This window comes from Cervus elaphus, chromosome 26 (assembly GCF_910594005.1).
Source record: "Cervus elaphus chromosome 26, mCerEla1.1, whole genome shotgun sequence".
In the NCBI taxonomy this organism is placed as follows: domain Eukaryota; kingdom Metazoa; phylum Chordata; class Mammalia; order Artiodactyla; family Cervidae; genus Cervus; species Cervus elaphus.
Genome location: NC_057840.1, coordinates 41,159,498 through 41,178,642, shown reverse-complemented (window position 1 = coordinate 41,178,642; position 19,145 = coordinate 41,159,498). Strand labels below are relative to the sequence as shown.

The following is a 19,145-nucleotide window of genomic DNA, read 5'->3' as shown; positions in this document are numbered from 1 at the left end:
TTTTGAGTGGGGTCCAGAAGAAGAGAGAGCTCCTCATGGATCAGGCCACCGTGTGACCTGCTCTGTGGCTTGGGTCACGTGATCCAGCATATCCAGTGGTATCCAAAGCATCAGTGGCAGAAAGAGATGCTGTCTGGAGCCTTTGGTGGAAGAATCTTGGTGCAGGCCTTGGGGTTTGGAGTACAGCCCTGCCATCCTCCACAGACAACAATTCTCCTGAGAAACAGCTCTTGGCCTGAAACAGATGGAACACTTAACCACAGGCCAGGAAGTCACCACGAGACCTGAGCTGCCCATCAGGACCCGGGTATTACCTGACCACCAGTCACAAGTTAAAATACCAACATTTTGGTCAAAACTTGTATGTGTTTTTCCTTTTTAATCTTTTTTCTAATCACAGAAATATACACTAAGTAAAACTCAAACATTACGGAAGTATATAAATAGAAAATGAACATTTCTTGAAAGGCTGTCTTAACTATTTGGCGCACATTCCTTGAGATTCATATTTCCCGTTCCCTGGCGAACAGACCTGCATGACACCTTAATCCAAATAAATGTGCATTCACCCTCCTCTTTCTAACAGCAAGTTCCTCACCTCATCTCCCAACAACTCCATTTCCTGTCATACTCTCTGCACACATTATTACCTTGCCTTCAAATGATTTCCTATTCCTGTATTTTGCATTTAAACCGAACCACAAACTCATGGGCAGAGAGAACAGCCGCTTCTCCTGTCTGTTCCCCACATCACAAGACCTGGGTGCCTGGGAAGAGCAGCTCCTTAGTCAAGAGCTCGTGTTAACCAGCCAGGACTTGCTCAGGAAAGTGACAGGAGTCCTCCCCCAAACACACCACTGACTCATCTTCATCGGAGTCCCTGAGGGTCCTCCCAAAGGTCCGTCCCACCAGAGGGCTCCTCAAGGCTCCGGGAACTGACTCAGTTTCCAGTTAGATGAGAGACCCACCACCGGGGTGAGTTTCTCGACTTTCTCAGCGGGCAGCCACACGAGGGCGGCCGCCCGGCCTCGAGACACAGAGCGCCCGTGAGGACCAGCGTCAGGCGAGAGTCACAGCGGAGCTAGCCTCCTGCGGGGAGCTTCTCCTGCCCGAGTTAACCTGCACCTTCTCCCCACCTCCTGCTCAGCCACCCTGCACTGAGCCGCCACCCTCAGTATCTCAGGGCCGGGCACAGTTCCAGCCGGAGGGCACTGCCTGACTGCAGTCTGAAGGATTCCAAGTAGAAAAGTAGAGCACTCAGGGATGGAATTACAGACTGGTGTTTAGTTTTGCTTTTTTATTGAAATACAGTTGATTTACAATGTTGGGCTTCCCTGATAGCTCAGTTGGTAAACAATCTACCTGCAATGCGAGAGACCCAGGTTTGATTCCTGGGTCGAGAAGATCCGTTGGAGAAGGGATGGGCTTCCCATTCCAGTATTTTGGGGCTTCCCTTGTGGCTCAGCTGGTAAAGAATCTGCCTGCAATCAATGCAGGAGACCTGGGTTTGATCCCTGGGTTGGGAAGATTCCCTGGAGAAGGGAATGGCTACCCACTCCAGTATTCTGGCCTGGAGAATTTCATGGACTATACATATAGTCCATGGAGTCCAAAAGAGTTGGACACAACTGAGTGACTTTCACTTTCACTTACAATGTTGTATTCGTTTCAGGTGTACAACAAAGTGATTCAATTATATATATATATACACACACACACTCTTTTTCAGATTCTTTTCCCTTATAGATCATTATAAGATACTGAGTATAGTTCCCTGTGCCATATAGTAGGTCCTTGTTGGTTACTATTTTATATATAGTAGTGTGTATATGTTAATCTCAAATTCTTAAATTATCCCTCTCCCCCGCCTCATTTTTCTTCTTTTAATCAGTTAGCAGATAGCACTGACTATAGCTATTGTTTCAAAAAATTAAGTAAAGAATGGATGTCTGTGAGAAAATAGAAAGGAAAACAGTACAGTTCTGTACTGAAAACCAAAGTTGTATTAAAATTAACTGAACTTTCTCTGACTTCGCAGTTAAAGGGAAGGAAACCAGAATTTTAAATACTCTTGTTAGAAAACCCTTGGATGCATCTCACTGTACATTTGGTTGCATTTCAACTTTTTCTGAGACATGCTTATTATGAAGATAACACCATATGGAAGGTATGAATCATCTGTGGGAGGTCAACTCAGAACTGGGTTTTGGGCGATGTTTGTGCTTTTGAAGCTCAAGGCAGCACAAAAGAATTCTATTTAACTTGTCCTCAGAGCATCCCTGGGAACCTTCACAACTTTCTCAGTAAGTCAGGGAACGTTCTCGTTCAACAACATACATCCGAGTTTTATCCAAGGCTTTCCCATGACTTCTCTGTGAGCTAGCACGAAGACTCGGGCTCCTAAAAATCATTCTGAATATCACACTGCTTTTGAGAGATTAATTTTAACCACACTGTGGTACAGATTGAAACACTTCTACAAAACCAGATGGTCACTGAGAACTATAAAGAAGTCATATCCATTGAAAAAAAAAAAAAAAGAAAATAAGAACAGAGTGAGGAGGTGCAGCCTCCACCTACTAGGGTGACTCCAACGTACAATAAAAGGAGACAGCACTCTTAAGTGAGCTAAGTGAGGAGTCCAGGCTCAGGTGAGCTCCGGACTGCGTGATGAGTCTCCAGGTCCGGAATGCTCACTACCTGCTGAACACCGGTAAGGCCTCACCCACACCCTCGGCCCAAGGCTCCATCACACAGGGGTCGTCCCTGGAGCACCTTCAAATGGAAGGGCCCAGCACAGCTCTGGCTCTGGCACTCGCCATTGTCTGATATCTTCCGTTTAATTCTTGGGTTGTGGGAGACACTTCACACGAAGACTCAGAACGTGTGCAAAGGGTGAACGTGAGGGCACACATTCACTGAGCTCTGTGTGAACATCAGGTCAACCTGAACCACAACTACCTGCAGCTGTTCTCTTCTCAACTGAGAGGCCTTACCAAGACCTTAGTTGCTGCTTACTCACTTCAGCACACAGCCAGGAATACCATGTTGTCCCATCAACGATTCCATGTTAGGAAATGAAACGCCGTCACTCTTTTAAGTTATACGATGCACAGATATACACAAAATAAATATAGCTTAGGAGGGGGGAAAGCCCTGCTGAGCTTCTTCTCAAATTGAGGTATGACTTTCACACTTTGAAAGGCTAGAAAAGAAATTCGCATTAATAACTGCATACAGAACTCCTACCAAGAGGATTTAAGTCATTTTCAACGCTGCAATTATTTACAAGAGACACTGAGGTGGCAGACTGCAGCATTAATGGGCACATGACACTGGGTTTACACCCCAGTTAAAATGCACAGGAGACAGCGGAGGAGCCTGAGGCACCTCATATATTTATTGAGCATTCGCCCTGTGCCAGACACCACGCTGGGGCTGGGGAGGCAGCCAAGTCCAGCACTTGGCTCACACGCCCAAGAAGCTCTCAAGACTGGGGGGCAGGCAGGCAAGTAACCGTCCAGCCACGGGCTCAGGGAGGTGCTAGGAGCGCTCTATGCGAAGGCTTCCTTAGCCACAAGTCTCTACAGAAAAGGCATTTTCAGGTGTCTCCAAACCCCCAGGGCCAGGGCATTGTTAGAATTCCTTGCAAAAACACTAATTATCTAGAATTCCTTCAAAAGGCAAGAGATTTCTGCCCAGTACTCCCTTTTAGAGTGAAAATTGGGGTAGGCTTTTTGCCAGCTGCAAACAAAAAATTATAATTATAGATTCCCCAATATATTTGGCGCTTGAGATTTCCCCTTCAAAATATTTCTGTGTTTCATTTTCTGTGCATACGTGCCTCTGCAGTATAACTTACCACTAGATCTCAGTCAACAGCCTGAAATCCCTGAAATGTACTCTCAGTTCTTTTTAAACCTAAATTCCTAGTTAGTAATTCTGTATTTGCATTTAGTTCTATGTTTCCATTTACTAAAATTCAACTTTTTTTCATCTTGCTGAAGATCCATTATTCTACACATCTCTAGAGCCTGTTGGCAGATGCAAACATAACATTCTTTGTGAAGGGAACTACCAAAGGCAACGTGAATGGTCAAAGAATTCAGCCACTGTTTTACTAACCTGTATAAACAAGAGTCAACTCTATTCCATCATGAGTACTGCTAACCAAAAACGGGACACATGCCTTGCCAGCCCCTGGTGAGTCATATGACCTGCTGAGCCTCAGTTTGCTCAATCTGTAAACAGAGGCGTTAGTTAGCACCTGACTGACAGGACTGCTGCAAGAGCAACTGGAGAGAAGGGTCACCACGGTTCGGTTCTAGACTTGCCATCTCCTGAGTTCTTCACACATCACCTCCTATAATCCTCGTGCAAACCCCCTATCAGGTAATGAGGACCATCCCCACTGCAAAGGTGAGGAAACTGCTGTTTAGAAGCGCTCATCAGCTTCTCTCTAGTCTCTCAGCAAGTGGAGGCAGAGCCAGTGATGACCCTGGTCGGTCAGACCCCGAAGCCTGTCTTCATCTCTGAACTGCCCGCCTTCCTCTTAGAGACGACGCAAGTTCAAGTCTGCGACCAGGGCCTGGACGGAACAAGCCCCACAAACAGCATCCACATAAAGGCTGCTATTAAGCAGCACATTGGTTTTTAATGCTGGTGAGGAATCCTCAGCCCAGAGAGCGGCCTGGGCGTCATATCCCACCCATGTTCTCGTGATCAGTAATAATTCAGTCTCCTGCCTCCCTTCCAGCCCCCAGGCCCCCGCCCACCCCAGCCTGAACCGTGTCCCCTGTACCCCCTCGCTCCCTCCCATTGGCTCGGCTAGGCAGTCTCCCAAAGCCCACCCCAAATGGGTGTGTCCGAGGTTCGCCCTCTGCCCAGCTCTCCGCTGGGAGAAAGTACACAGCCCCGGAGGCAATCTGCGCCCTTCACCCTGTGTCTCTGGCTGCAGGAGTGGAGCTGGACCCCTTGTCAAGTGTGGCCCCGCTCACCCCACGCCACCTACTCCCTTCTCCCCTGAGAGCCCCTCCTTCAGGAAACTGTTCCAACCCCCCTGGGGCAATGAGGACCATCTCCGTGCAACGACTCAGACCCCGTCTCACAGTCTGCTTCGAGGGCACCAAACCAGAGATCCTCTGTAAGTTTGCAAGATGAGAAACTTGGTCATTGGCTTGCAAAGTCCTGCCCCAGGTTCAGCAACACAGAACCACCTAGGAATTTGTGGAAAAATGCAAATTCTCAGGCTGCCGAAGACCAGGTGATCAGAAATTCTGGGCTGGGCTTTTGGCAACTCCTCAGCAGAGTCTCACAAAACCAGTTTGGGAGCTCACCTGGGCCCGCCCTGAAGGCAGGGCAGCAGTGGTACCCAGACTGGGAGATGCTTCAGCTCCAGGTGCAGCTCCTACTAGGTACTCCAGGAAGGGCACTCTGGAGAGGTCTGAGCAGCAGGAAAACACACACAGGCAGACAGACAGACAACACACAAACACACACACACGGGAGAAAGGCAATAGGGAGAGAGGGCCTCTGCATGTCTTCAGAACTTATTTCTTCAGCAGAAACAGGAAAGGTAAGATTCACTTTGTAAAATTTTTGGTAAGAGCAAGGGCTTGAATTGGAAAAGGGTGGCCATTTGCAGAGTTAAACTTTATACAAAGTCAAGAGAAGTCTGGGTCTTCACATTTACAAGGCTGAAAATTCCTGTTGTCCGGTGGCAGCCTGACCGACAGTCCCGGGGAGACTGCAGTCACATCGCTGACTCCTGATCATTGTGAATATGAGGTCATTTTTCAAGAGGACAGAAACCATCAACCAAAGACTCTAGTGAAGAGCACACGGCCCACCTGAGAAGGAAAACATGCCAGCACGAGGCAAAGAGAGCTGTGGTCCTGACTACATGGCAGAGGCCTCGCTGCCCCCGCGGACTCTCAAGACTGGCTCAGGGCTCAGCAGGCAAACCCCACAACCACCTCCCACTGACCCGGCAGCCCAGCCGCGGGGCCCTGGGTGTGCTCAAGGCAATCCGCCGGGGTGCGGGGACACGGCAAACAAAAGTGTTGTTAATAATATTTAATATATGAACCACAGTGGGATCCCCTTTCCCAGACTCGGAAAGGTTACCCAGTTGAGATATGACAGGCCGGTTCCAGAGGGGGAGCGGGAGCTGTTCAGGGCCCTACACACCCAGGGCCGGGTTCAGCGTGCACCCAGCTTAACTAAGCCTCACAGAGAGGACGACGGGCTTTGAAAGGACACTTCCAAGGAAAACAAAGGTGAAGATAAAACTAATTATGCAGCACAAGCACAAACAAGAAAATGGCAGGACTAATGTTTTTCCTACAGTCAGAATGGGTCTTCACCAACCAGAAAAGAACAGGGCTGATCCAGACAGATCTGACAGGACATGGCTTCCATGTGCGTATAAAACATATATGGATACTAAATACATTTGTATGTGTATATGTCAATGTGTTAGTTGCTCAGTCGTGTCCAACTCTTTGTGACCCCATGGACTGTAGCTTGCCAGGCTCCTCTGTCCATGGGATCCTCCAAGCAAGAAGACTGGTGTGGGTTGCCATTTCCTCCTCCAGGGGATCTTCCCGACCCAGGGACTGAACCCACATCTACTGCACTGGCTGGTGGATTCTTTACCACTGAGCCACGAAGGAACTTCACCAGCTCCAGGCCTGGGCAGTCACACTAGGTGGTGAGCTACATCCAAGACAGGAGCCTGACTGCCATGAGCCTGGCATGGAGAAGTGGTGAAGCCTTTCCCCCATGTGGCATTTACCAGGGGTGACGGGCTAGCTTCACAGATCAGAGCTGCCAGAGACTGCAGGCTCGCCAGGGTTGGCCTGCGGGCCTGATGAGGGAGGTGGGAACCTCGGCTGTGGGTTGGGGCACTTGGTACACCCGCGTGGTCATCACCCAGATGAGGATCAGGACACATCCCCCCAAGGCATGGCACACGCTGCACACTGCAGAGCTTACAAGGGAGGAACCTGAGGAACGGCAGGAGCACGAAGGACTCTGACCCGCCTCATCCTTCTCCCCCGAAGCAGCCCCTCACATCCTCATGTCGGAGGTGGCCTCACTGAACCCGAGCGACGGAGGGATGTGAGAGGTCTGGACGGACAAGGTCTTGCTAGGTCACCCCAGTTCCCTGCGCTGAGCCACGGCCCTTCTGTCCTGTTGTGTTCCCACCACCCTCCTCTCCTCATCAAGCCAGCAACAGACACTCAGGATTAAGCACGGCTTCATGGCTCATTTCCTCACGATGGCTTGTCTCATGTAACACTTACATTAAACAAACGTGCAGGCTTTATGCTTGTTCGTCTCTCTCTCTCATTAGGAGACCCAGCTGAGAACGGAAGGTGGGTACAGGAGATGCTTACTCCTTGACCCACTAGCCTACTGGAGCCGAGGGAGTCAGGCCGGCGCGAACCTAACCTGGACAGTTTTCTGGGTCTCCATCTGCCCCCATCAACGCCTAGTACCTTTCTGACTCAAAACGTTCAAAATTTCATGATATATGAAAAAGCAGGAGGTCATCAGTGTATTTCATACAACGAAATAAACCTAGTCTCCATAAATGAGGAGGACAGGATTCTCAACCTAACAGAAGCGACATTACAGCTCCACCTGGGCCTTGTGTGAACTGGTTCTGCAGATGAGGACAAGGGCTGAGGCCACACATCAGCCAAGAGGCTCTACGTCTTAATGCAGTCACAAAGAGTGTCCCAAAGCCCATGGGCTTGGCCCTGGTTACGCCTCAGGCCTGAGGAGGGGGGCTGGGAGGCTGATGGCGGCTCATGGGCTGGTGGGGTCTCCAGTGTCGGTGCCAGCATCCATGGCGGTGAAGGGAGAGGGGCCAGGGAAAACCAGGCAGGGCTGTTCGAGGCTTTGTACATAACTCATTGGCCAAAGCCATTGAAAGGAAGCATCTAACTTGAAGTGAAGGGGACGGGCAGCCCTGCACATCCCTGGACAAGTCAGGATGCCAGCACGGGGATCCCATCCAGGCTCTGGGAGGCACCCCTTGGCTCCGGCCTCGTTACCTGCAGAGGCAGGTGCCCACCCTGCAGGCCGATGTTTCCCCAAGGCCGTCCTAGTACAGCATCCTTGCTCTCAGGACCACAGCTGAACTTCCCTCCAGTTGCTCTCCACGCTGCTGTCAGCTAACACCTGAAGTTCATCATATTGTTGAAAATCCCTCTTGCAGAGCCAACACAGTCTCACTTTTCATAATTACGTCAGCTAATCCCAGCGCGGCCCACTCTCTCAACCCCTGGTTGATGTCCTGTAAAGATAAAGCAGCTGAAGCCTGCCCTCTCCAGCTTCCTGCCATAGGTCACAGACAGAAGGCAGCTCGGCCGCTTACTCCAGGATTCTGGAAGCAAGGGCTTAGGACAATGGCATGGACACTTCTTGCAGGGAGGTTAAAACAGGTCAGAAAACAAGCCTCTCGCACTCAGGCTGCTGAAGCGACACATCCTGAGTCGTATCGCAGTGTACGTGTGTGCGTGTTGGAAAAGCAGTCTGCAAGGAGATACCACACGGTATCTAGGAGATGGCATTACAGAAGGTTTTTATATGCCTCCTGCTGTATATTTTTTTCCAAAATAAATATATTATTTATATAAATCTGTATATAAAAGATTACATAAAATGAGAAAAGCTACATTCATTTGTTCCCTTTAGCGTATTTTCAAAGGATCCATTTCAGAACAGGGACTGCCTGTTCTGTATGCATTACCTCTTTCACTCTACCTTTTTAAAGCACTGAATCTGATGTAAAGAAAGCAAAAACTAATTATCACAGTAGCTACCTGATTTGTAAAAATGAACCTGTCTCAAAGAAGGCATGCAGAGTTAAGCTTTCTGTCAACGTTTCTTAATCATCTGACTCAACTGCCTAAAAATAAGGATAATTTTTTTGCCAAGAACATAACAAGTGTCAAAGTCAGCATGAGGGCAAGGCGACAGGGAAGACAGCAGTGGGCCCAGGCGTGACGGCGGGGCCGGAGGGGAGGCGGCGGTAAGGGCGGCCTGCTTCACCAGGGCCGGCTCTCCTCCTGGCCCTCTGCTGACAGCATTACGCGCACGTCCCTGGTGGACTCTGAGGGTTACTTCACTAGGGAGGACTCCGACTATCCAGTCTCCTCCATCCTGGAACAAGAGGGTGGAGGCCGAGGAAGACTTGCTGGAGGCCTCGGAGCTGCCGGAGGCCGGGCCGCGCTGTGAGATACAGGCATCTGAGCCCAGAGCCAGCAGTGTACCCCTCGCCCACATCACTCTGCCATCCAGTGTAGAGCAGGACTGTGCAGGTGTTACATCACTGAAGACAGACAACTTTCTAAGCTTTGAGGCAACAGGAGAAAGTCAAAGAACAGCCGACCCGACGTGAAACCCCCGCGTGTGCCTATCAGGTCCGAGTGGACGCCCCCGTTTCTCTGAGTCCAGGGACGCCCCGTCCGTCCTGTGTGCTTGTGCCAGGACCGCTTATCACCGAGACTCCCGGCCAGCTGGCGGGGGCAACCGGGACTCAGGCTGCCAGCCAGGCCTTCCCTGTGGCTGCTGGCTGACAGCTCCTGGGGGAGAGGGTCCACCTTTCACCAGGCGCTAGGAGCTGTTGAGGTCATGAAAACTGGGGGCTATCAGAACCACCCCCTGTGAAAGAATCTGACGAGCAAACACAATCAACATGTGGAAAAAGCACAGCTGAAGATGCCACTTGTGTGGAAGAAATATGCCCAAGCCAGACCAACAGGACATTTCAGTCATGAGAGGCAATAAATTTTGTATTTTGGGAAAAGTTAAAATCAGATTTTATGCAACTGGCAACCAAAAAAAGATGTAACTAATGCTAACTGAAACTGCGAAATTAGTAAATTTAAAAGATCAAAACAAAGTAGGAAAAATGTGTCTATCACATACAATAAAAAATTAAGAATAGAAAATGTTAAATAAATAACAGGAAATTCTCAGTTTCCCTAGTGGGTCCTGAAATACAACTGTAGACAGGCAGACACGGTGGCCGTGTAGGAGGGTGGAGGGCTCACCCATTATCCAATCCCAAGAAGCCCCTTCCCTGTCTGCCTCTGCTGATCTCCAAGGCTCCCCCTCCTCGGAGTCAGGACTGGCCAAAGAACATCACTCAGCGGTAAAGAATCTGCTACAATTCAGGAGACACAGGAGTCACAACTTTGATCCCTGAGTCGGGAAGATCCCCTCAAGTAGGAAATGGCAACCCACTGCAGTATTCTTGCCTGAAAAATCCCATGGACAGAGGAGCCTGTCATGTCAGGCTCTTATATCTTGTGACTTTTATGTCACCACAGAGTCAGACATAACTGAGCACTGGCCAATGAGATGTGAGCAAAAAGCAGCAGAAGCCACCATACCATGCTTTCTCTTACCCTAAACTCTACTATTGCGGAGTGAGCTGCAGCAGTCATCCTGTGACCATGAGGAAAAGGCCAAGAGAAGGGCAGAGAAACTGCCTCAGGCTTTCAGAACAACGGCTGCAGCCACTTTCCTCTGAACCTCCTGTTATGTGACTCACAATCCTAGGTCTATGAGCTGCACTTAAGCGTACCATGTCACTTCTTTCAGCAGATATCACTGAGGGCCCGCCACATTCCAGGCACTTCTCTGAGGCTCCAGGAACACACAGTGGGCAAAGCAGAAAAGGACTCATCTTGTGGCGCTTCCTTACAGCGCACAGGAAAGCACACCTAAGCGCTACAGGTAACGTAAGTGTCTACTCGTAAGCGCCACTGACAAGCTTAACAACAAAAGGTCACTGTGAAACATAACATCCAGCGCTGGCGAAGGCATGATAAAACTGCAGTCCTCACAGACAGCCTGGTACCCACTGGAAAGCAAGCAGACCACACGTATCAAAGCAAGAGAAGAATATTTTTTCACATACTCACCAAATTTGCTTTTTATGTTTAAATTTCCTGAGCAAACTATCACTAATGATTATTTGCCTTTCGTCACAACTCCTCTGTGACCCTGTCCTGTGGGCATAATGTACTTTAAACATGTAATTACTAAAAGGAAACAGAGAAGAAAAGCTTATTCTTAATAAAAGAATACCTTGCTGTATACAATGGCCATATCTGGTATTCAATTTTTCAAGATATATTTATATTCCACTTCATAATAAAGTATCTCCTTATGGTTTTCATTTTAAATTTTACAAAAGGAAATAAATACCAATCCTCATCTCCTACCTGCCCCCAGACATAAACACATACAAAACCACTATTTAAAGAAAGAAATCCTTATGATATGAAAGTGTGTCCACACTGTTATTTATTATTTCAAGGGTTTCCATTTTATTCCTATTTTAAAATATAGTACCCACACAAAATAAACGTGCTAGTTGTGTGAAATTCTTCACTCTTGAGTTTTTAGTTTCCGCAGAACTATTCCATTAACGGCATTTTTTTCTCTTCCCTTTCATCTGACTTTTCAATTACTTAGTACACAAGCTGCCATCTTCTTAGATCTCCTATTTGCACCTTCCCTGCTACGATCTGACTTTTCCATCTGTTGAACACAGTAATGACTTCTTATCTGGGGAACTGTCTCATAAACACCCTATAGATGGTCTCTAGAGACACATCCAGTTACAGAATGTAGTTGATAAAATGAAGTATAAAGATTGGTAGGTCTAACAGAAGGGGTCAACCTTCTGTTCGGATGAGGTTGAACATATTGTGTGATAAAGTTACCTTTAGGAAGAAGTCAACAGTACAATCACATTTGTAGACAGTTGCCGCTAGGAGAGCAACAGTCCTTATTGCAGTAAGTGACAAGTGGAATCAGACTGTTACTTTTTTAAGCTGAAGGTACTAACAAATTAATAAGGAGAAAAAAAACAACATACACCAATACATGGCTGAATAATTAAATAAATAATAGGCCATCCATTCATCTGGATAACAATCTTTTTCTCTCTTTTTCCTTTTGTTTTTGAAAAAGTGTACTGACAAAGAAGTTGCCATAAGGAAGAAAAGAAGTTCACATACAGTTATGTAAAGAAAAAGGCAAGTTGCTGGTCAGGTGTACCATGATTTAACTGTTTTATGAAAAGTTATGGACATCATGCACACATTTAAAATTATCTATTAATTTATTTGGCAGCATCAGATCTTATTTGCAGCAAGCAGGATCTTCGATTTTCGTTGCAAGATGCGGCATCTGTAGTTGTGGCAATGTGAACTCTTAGTTGCAGCATGTGGGATCCAGTTCCCTGACCAGAGCTTGAACCTGGGCCCCCTGCATTGGGAGTGCAGAATCTTAGCCACTGGACCACCAGGGAAGTCCCTTATGTACATGTTATGTGCCTTTTTGCCCATTCTTATATGCACAAAAAAGCGCAGGAGAATACCAAACTGCTATTAATAGTTGCTTCCCCAGATACTGGAGAGGGTATTTTACTTCATGTATTTCTTTATTTCTCACTATACACATGAATGACTTATGTTTTAAACATATTTCAACACCATTAAAGCCAAACAAAACTACCTAGCCTAGTTGTTTATTCACATGCACATGAATTTCTGTTCAACAACCTGAACTGGGTTATACTCTCCAACAGACACTGTAACCTTAAACCAAAGGAGCCTTCCACCCTTGAGGCGGAGGGGTACACTGGGCTCTGGCCATCTTCTGGCCAGATCCACACTCATCAACAGAAATTCCGTCAAAAGCATTGTTTGCCAACTCCAAGGAGCGAGGCAAACCACAGTTATTACAGCCCTTATAGTATTTTGTAATTAATCATATTAATTAAAACCTAAGAAATAATTTGTACAATAAAATCTCCAAATCCACTTCTCTTGATCTCCAATCAAAACATTTATTCTTATGTAAATGATAAGAAAGTTCAGGGGGAAAAATGCTGTCTCACTTTTATCTCAGGGAAAAGTTGTCTTTTATTGATTTTAGTTGTGGGGTTTAGTGAGAAAATTAAATCCTTTGAAACTAAGATACTTTCAGCAAAACCTATCAGAGCTGGCAAAACCAGGAAACTTGTTTATTTTGGTTTCTTGCATCTCTGTGAAACACAGATCAGCAAACTGCATCATCTTGAGCTGGGACCTTCCTCTTCAAACCTAAGATACAAATCAGAATTACTGAACACCAGACAGGGTGACAACAGACCTATGCTCGCCGTGTAGCTCAGCTGGTAAAGAATCTGCCTGCAATTCAGGAGACCCTGGTTTGATTCCTGGGTCGGGAAGATCCGCTGGAGAAGGGATAGGCTACCCACTCCAGTATTCTTGGGCTTCCCTGGTGGCTCAGCTGGTAAAGAATCTGCCTGCAATGCGGGAGACCTGGGTTTGATCCCTGGGTCCGGAAGATCCCCTGGAGAAGGGAAAGGTACCAGCTCCAGTATTCTGGCCTGGAGAATTCCATGGACTGTATAGGCTCCATGGGGTCGCAAAGGTCACAACTGAGCAACTTTCACTTTCATTCCTCAGTAAATACTGCAATCACCATGGCAACTGCCAGAGGTGGGAAGGGTCACTCTTGCTGTGACCACCTCAGGAAAACTGTGATCCAGTCTAGTCTAGTCTGTGCTTTGCAGTTCTTAGTAAGATTTCAATTGTGATACTAACTGACCATAATTTACAGAGTTAATTTACTTTTGACCATAATTTACAAAGTTTACTTTGATAACTTCAGGAAGCTATTTTTTAACTTAAAAATTATTTTCTAAGTGAGTGTTTTTTTTTCCCCAAAAATAATAACATAATTATTACTGTGCAGAAAAACTATACCCTTGATGAGGGCTTTGTTTGATTCATCAGAAAAGAAGGGTATTATTTTTCTCTAACAACCTTATACGATGAGACCAGTTTTATTACCAATCTTCTATTTAAACAAAATTTCAAGGCTATTTATTTGCTAGTTAAGCACAGAAATTACTAAGGTCTATACTATATGAATTGGATGGAATTGGGCAATCTGTTATAATAGAGAACAGAAAAGAAGTCATTATTTATATTTACTCTGGCTAAACCATTTGAGATACCCAAATCTCTTAAAGCAGCAATTTTCTCCAAGCAAATACGTTATATGCATTAAAGGAAGACAGCAGAACTGATCATGGAATTTACTTTTGGAGGGAATGAGTCTGAGTTGCTCACATGCACATTCATCAATATGATTTAAACATGAAAACTGTGTTGACTTTGTAAAGATTCAATAAAGGCAGGTCACTTTTTAAAAAGATTTCAGTTGAATTAGGTGAGGGTGACAGACAGTCAACAAAGAGACACGTGCACCCCAATGTTCATCACTGTTTATAACAGCCAGGACATGGAAGCAACCTAGATGCCCATCAGCAGACGAATGGATAAGGAAGCTGTGGTACATATACACCATGGAATATTATTCAGCCATTAAAAAGAATTCATTTGAATCAGTTCTAATGAGATGGATGAAACTGGAGCCCATTATACAGAGTGAAGTAAGCCAGAAAGATAAAGACCAATACAGTATGCTAACACATATATATGGAATTTAGAAAGATGGTAATGATAAACCTATATGCAAAACAGAAAAAGAGACACAGATGTACAGAACAGACTTTTGGACTCTGTGGGAGAAGGCGAGGGTGGGATGTTTCAAGAGAACAGCATCGAAACATGTATATTATCTAGGGTGAAACAGACCACTAGCCCAGGTTGGATGCATGAGACAAGTGCTCGGGCCTGGTGCACTGGGAAGACCCAGAGGAATCGGGTGGAGAGGGAGGTGGAAGGGGGGGATCTGGATGGGTAATACACGTAAATCCGTGGCTGATTCATGTCAACGTATGACAAAAACCACTACAATATTGTAAAGAAATTAGCCTCCAACTAATAAAAATAAATGGAAAAAAAATAAAATGACATTTAGAATAAAGAAAGAAAGAAAGACAATCATATACACAGCATGCCCACCATGAGCCTTTCCTTCCAAGTGCCTTTCGGGTTCTGCTCACAATAAAGGGTTGTAACCACTACACTGTACAGGAAAACTTTAAATAGGTAAATTGTACTGCGTGTAAATTATATCTCAGTAAAAATTGTTTTAAAAAAAGAAGCTGGGGTGTGTGTGTGGGTGTATGTGTGTGTGTCTCAGGGTAAATGGGGAGCGAGTGGTAAGAAAGACAGCCTGACATCCCAAGAGAATCTTTCTTGAGTAGAACACTTATAGTGTGGTATTTCATGGCAAGCAGCACATTGTCCAGCACAACCCTGGACAATGGAAAAAACATGGAGTAAACATATGGAAAAACTACTGGTTAATTTGCTGCTCAGGTATCATGCTTTAAGTCAAATATGTTTAAGAAAGGCAATGCCAAAGAATGCTCAAACTACTGCACAATTACACTCATCTCACACACAAGCAAAGTAATGCTCAAAATTCTCCAAGCCAGGTTTTAACAGTACTTGAACTGAGAACTTCCAAACGTTCAAGTTGGATTTAGAAAAGGGAGAAGAACCAGAGATCAAATTGCCAACATCTGTTGGATCATAGAAAAAGCAAGAGAATTCCAGAAAAACATCTAGTTCTGCTTTATTGACTATACCAAAGCCTTTGACTGTGTGGATCACAGCAAACTGGAAAATTCTTCAAGAGATGGGAATACCAGACCACCTGACCTGCCTCCTGAGAAATCTGTATACAGGTCAAGAAGCAACAGTTAGAACCAAACATGGAACAACAAACAGGTTCCAAATTGGGAAAGGAGTACATCAAGGCTGTATATTGTCACCCTGCTTATTTAACTTATATGCAGAGTACCTCATGAGAAATGCCAGGTGGGATGAAGCACAAACTGGAATCAAGATTTCCAGGAGAAATATCAATAACCTCAGATATGCAGATGACACCACCCAATGGCAGAAAGCGAAGAGGAACTAAAGAGCCTCTTGATGAGAGTGAAAGAGGAGATTGAAAAAGCTGGTAAAAACTCAACATTCAAAAAACTAAGATCATGGCATCCAGTCCCATCACTTCATGCAAACAGACGGGGAAACAATGGAAACAGTGAGAGAATTTATTTTTTGGAGCTCCAAAATCACTACAGATGTTGACCACAGCCATGAAATTAAAAGACGCTTGCTCTTGTAAGAAAAGCTATGACAAACCTAGACAGTGTATTAAAAAGCAGAGACATTACTTTGCCAACAAAGGTCCACCTAGTCAAAGCTATGGTTTTTCCACTAGTCAAGTATGGATGTCAGAGTTGGACCATAAAGAAAGCTGAGTGCCGAAGAATTGATGCTTTTGAACTATGGTGTTGGAAAAGACTCTTGAGAGTTCCTTGGACTGCAAGGAGATCCAGCCAGTCAATCCTGAAGGAAATCAGTCCTGAATATTCATTGGAAGGACTGATGCTAAAGCTGAAGCTCCAATACTTGGCCACCTGATGCTAAGAACTGACTCACTGGAAAAGACCCTGATGCTGGGAAAGAATGAAGGCAGGAGAAGGGGACGACAGAGGATGAGATGGTTGGATGGCATCTCTGACTCGATGGACATGAGTTTGAGTAAGCTCCGGGAGTTGGTGATAGACAGGGAAGCCTGGCATGCTGCAGCCCATAGGATTGCAAAGAGTCGGACACAACTGAGCGACTGAACTGAATTGAAAATGTTTAAAGTAAAAGGCATCATTTTTTAATTGACTCCTTAGTTATTCCAACTTCTCTCTCTCTCCTTTGGATTAACCAACCAACTGCCAGTCTCAATCCCTCCAAACGAGGACATCAACCACTGCATGCCATCCTGGAGAACATCTTTAAACTTTAAGATACACATGAGAAGGAAAAAAAAAAAAGATGTATATGTGACTGGCAGACAGTCATATAATACATAAGGCAGAGAGCAATTCTGATGTTTCAGATGACAGATGATCTTCAAATTTTGAATTGAGCTCTGGTGCAATACAATGAACCTACATTAAGAGCTTTAACTTAGAGAACTACACAAACAGCTCCACGTTTATTACAGGGCAGCACCACCCCCTCTCTGCCGTAGCCCAGACGTGCTCGACCCGCTCTCCAACTGCACCGCACGTGGTTTCATCCTGACGTTGTCCTCGGCTTTTACATTTTCCTGTTTTGACGACTTTCTCCAAATTTTTCCTAACCTGTTCATTTCTATAATCACTTTGAGATGGGAGAAATAGAGGATAAATTCACTCTTTCTCAATTTTCCAAGCTTTAAAAACAGCTACCACTGTGTGCTAGTTACAATTCTAAGCACGTTCCAGGCTTTAACTCATTTAGTCCCCTTAACAGCCCTGTGAGACAGGAATGGTTATGGTCCCCATTCTGAAAATAAAGGTGTGGGAAACAGAGAGAGGTTTAGGAATTTGCCCAAGATCATTCAGCTAACGGATGGTTAAATCGGATTTCTAATCCACAGCACCTGTCTTCTGTCTGTGCACTAAGACACTGCCTTCTGAACAAGGAACGCCCTATCTGAACTTCAGGGTTTCCGGTATGGCTCAGTCGGTAAAGCATCTGCCTGCAATGCGGGAGACCTGGGCTCAATTTCTGGGTCGGGAAGATTCCCTCGAGAAGGAAACGGCACCCCACTCCAGTCTTCTTGCCTGGAGAATCCCATGGACAGAGGAGCCTGGTGGGCTACAGTTCATGGGATCACAAGAGTTGGACACGACTTAGCACTATCTTTCTTTCTTTCTATCTGAACTTTGCAGCTCCACTAAACTAGTGAAGGGATTAAGTGTTTCTTCTTATCCATCAAACAAGTTACATCTGTAATACATTTCTTTTTTAAAAATAAATTTATATCCATTAAATCAGTGAAAAGATAGTTTACTCCACTGTCTTTATCAGCACCTGTGAACACCTTGTACAACCGTCACTCTCTCTCCCTCTCAGGCTGCTGGCATACAAAGCTATCAGTAAATTTCACTTTGTCACCATGAGAGATTGGACATCCTCAATGTTTTGCTTTGTTAATTTTTGAGAATTTCTGTTTCATTAAGGTCTGAGCACTGAAATTCCAAATTTATTATTCTAATTAGGAAACCAACCTTACCAAATTTGTAGTAAAACTTAAAATTAATAGGGGTAGTCATCTGACAACTGTGGCTAGGATTACATAAAATAATGTTTGGGGTGACTATTTCAGCTAGTCAACTACAACCTTTATAATCAAGATATTATACAAGTATCTGTGAGCTTTCCCTTAATCCACATATACTGAGCTATATAGTACCATATTTGTTGACAAGACTATTGTGGAGCAGAAGGGGAAAAAATTAACATTGAATGAGGAACTTTATACACCAAGCAAATGATACATACAATGCATAAATTACAACGTATGCTGCTGGTGCTGCTGCTTAGTCACTTCAGTTGTGTCTGACTCTCTGTGACCCCATGGACTGTAGCCCTCCAGGCTCCTCTGTCCATGAGATTCTCCAGGGAAGAATACTGGAGTGGGTTGCCAGGCCCTCCTCCAGAAAAGATTCTGGAGGATCTTTCCTGGAGGATCCTGGAGAAAAGATCCAGAAAGATCCTCCAGATCTTTCCAATCCAGGGATTAAGCCTGCGTCTCTTATGTCTCCTGCACTGGCAGGCGGGTTCTTTACCACTAGTGCTACCTGGGAAAGGTGAGGGCAATGACTTTCCAGATGAAAGCAACTGTTTGTTTACTGTAAGAGTTAACAGTCAACCAACTTTTAACCCAGTTAAAAGCCTAACTTTGGGGCTAGACACTGAGAGGGAGAATCTGGAATTAATTTCAGAATTGTTAAAGCTATCGCTGGAAAATATTCCAAGCAGATCATTTAGTTTTGCAGACTCTTCATGTTACATGCTCTCCAAACATGTATAAGGTGAGCCCTTTGACTATGTTCCAAAGCAACAAGGTCTGGAACATCGTGCTCCCAGAGTTCTTCAGCCACAGCCAACAAGGGCACGTTCAGGTCCAACACCAGATGGCCACGGAGACAACTTCTCATCCTAGTCAGGGTGACCATGCCACCTCACCCACCTCACACAACCAGCTTAATGACCTGTTAACACTAAAATGCATAGCCTGACAAGGGATCAACCACTGCCAACTAAGAAAAAGATACAAAAGTGTGAAACAAG

The 19,145-nt window shown here is 45.4% G+C and overlaps 1 protein-coding gene and 1 non-coding gene across 3 annotated transcripts in view; both read right to left on the bottom strand.

The window, feature by feature from the left end:
- TULP4 (TUB like protein 4) overlaps window positions 1-19,145 on the bottom strand; it is a 194,625-nt gene that overhangs the window by 75,568 nt on the left and 99,912 nt on the right. The window lies entirely within an intron of this gene.
- Window positions 12,268-12,340, bottom strand: TRNAG-CCC. Its single transcript has one exon. It is a non-coding gene; the product is annotated as a tRNA-Gly (tRNA).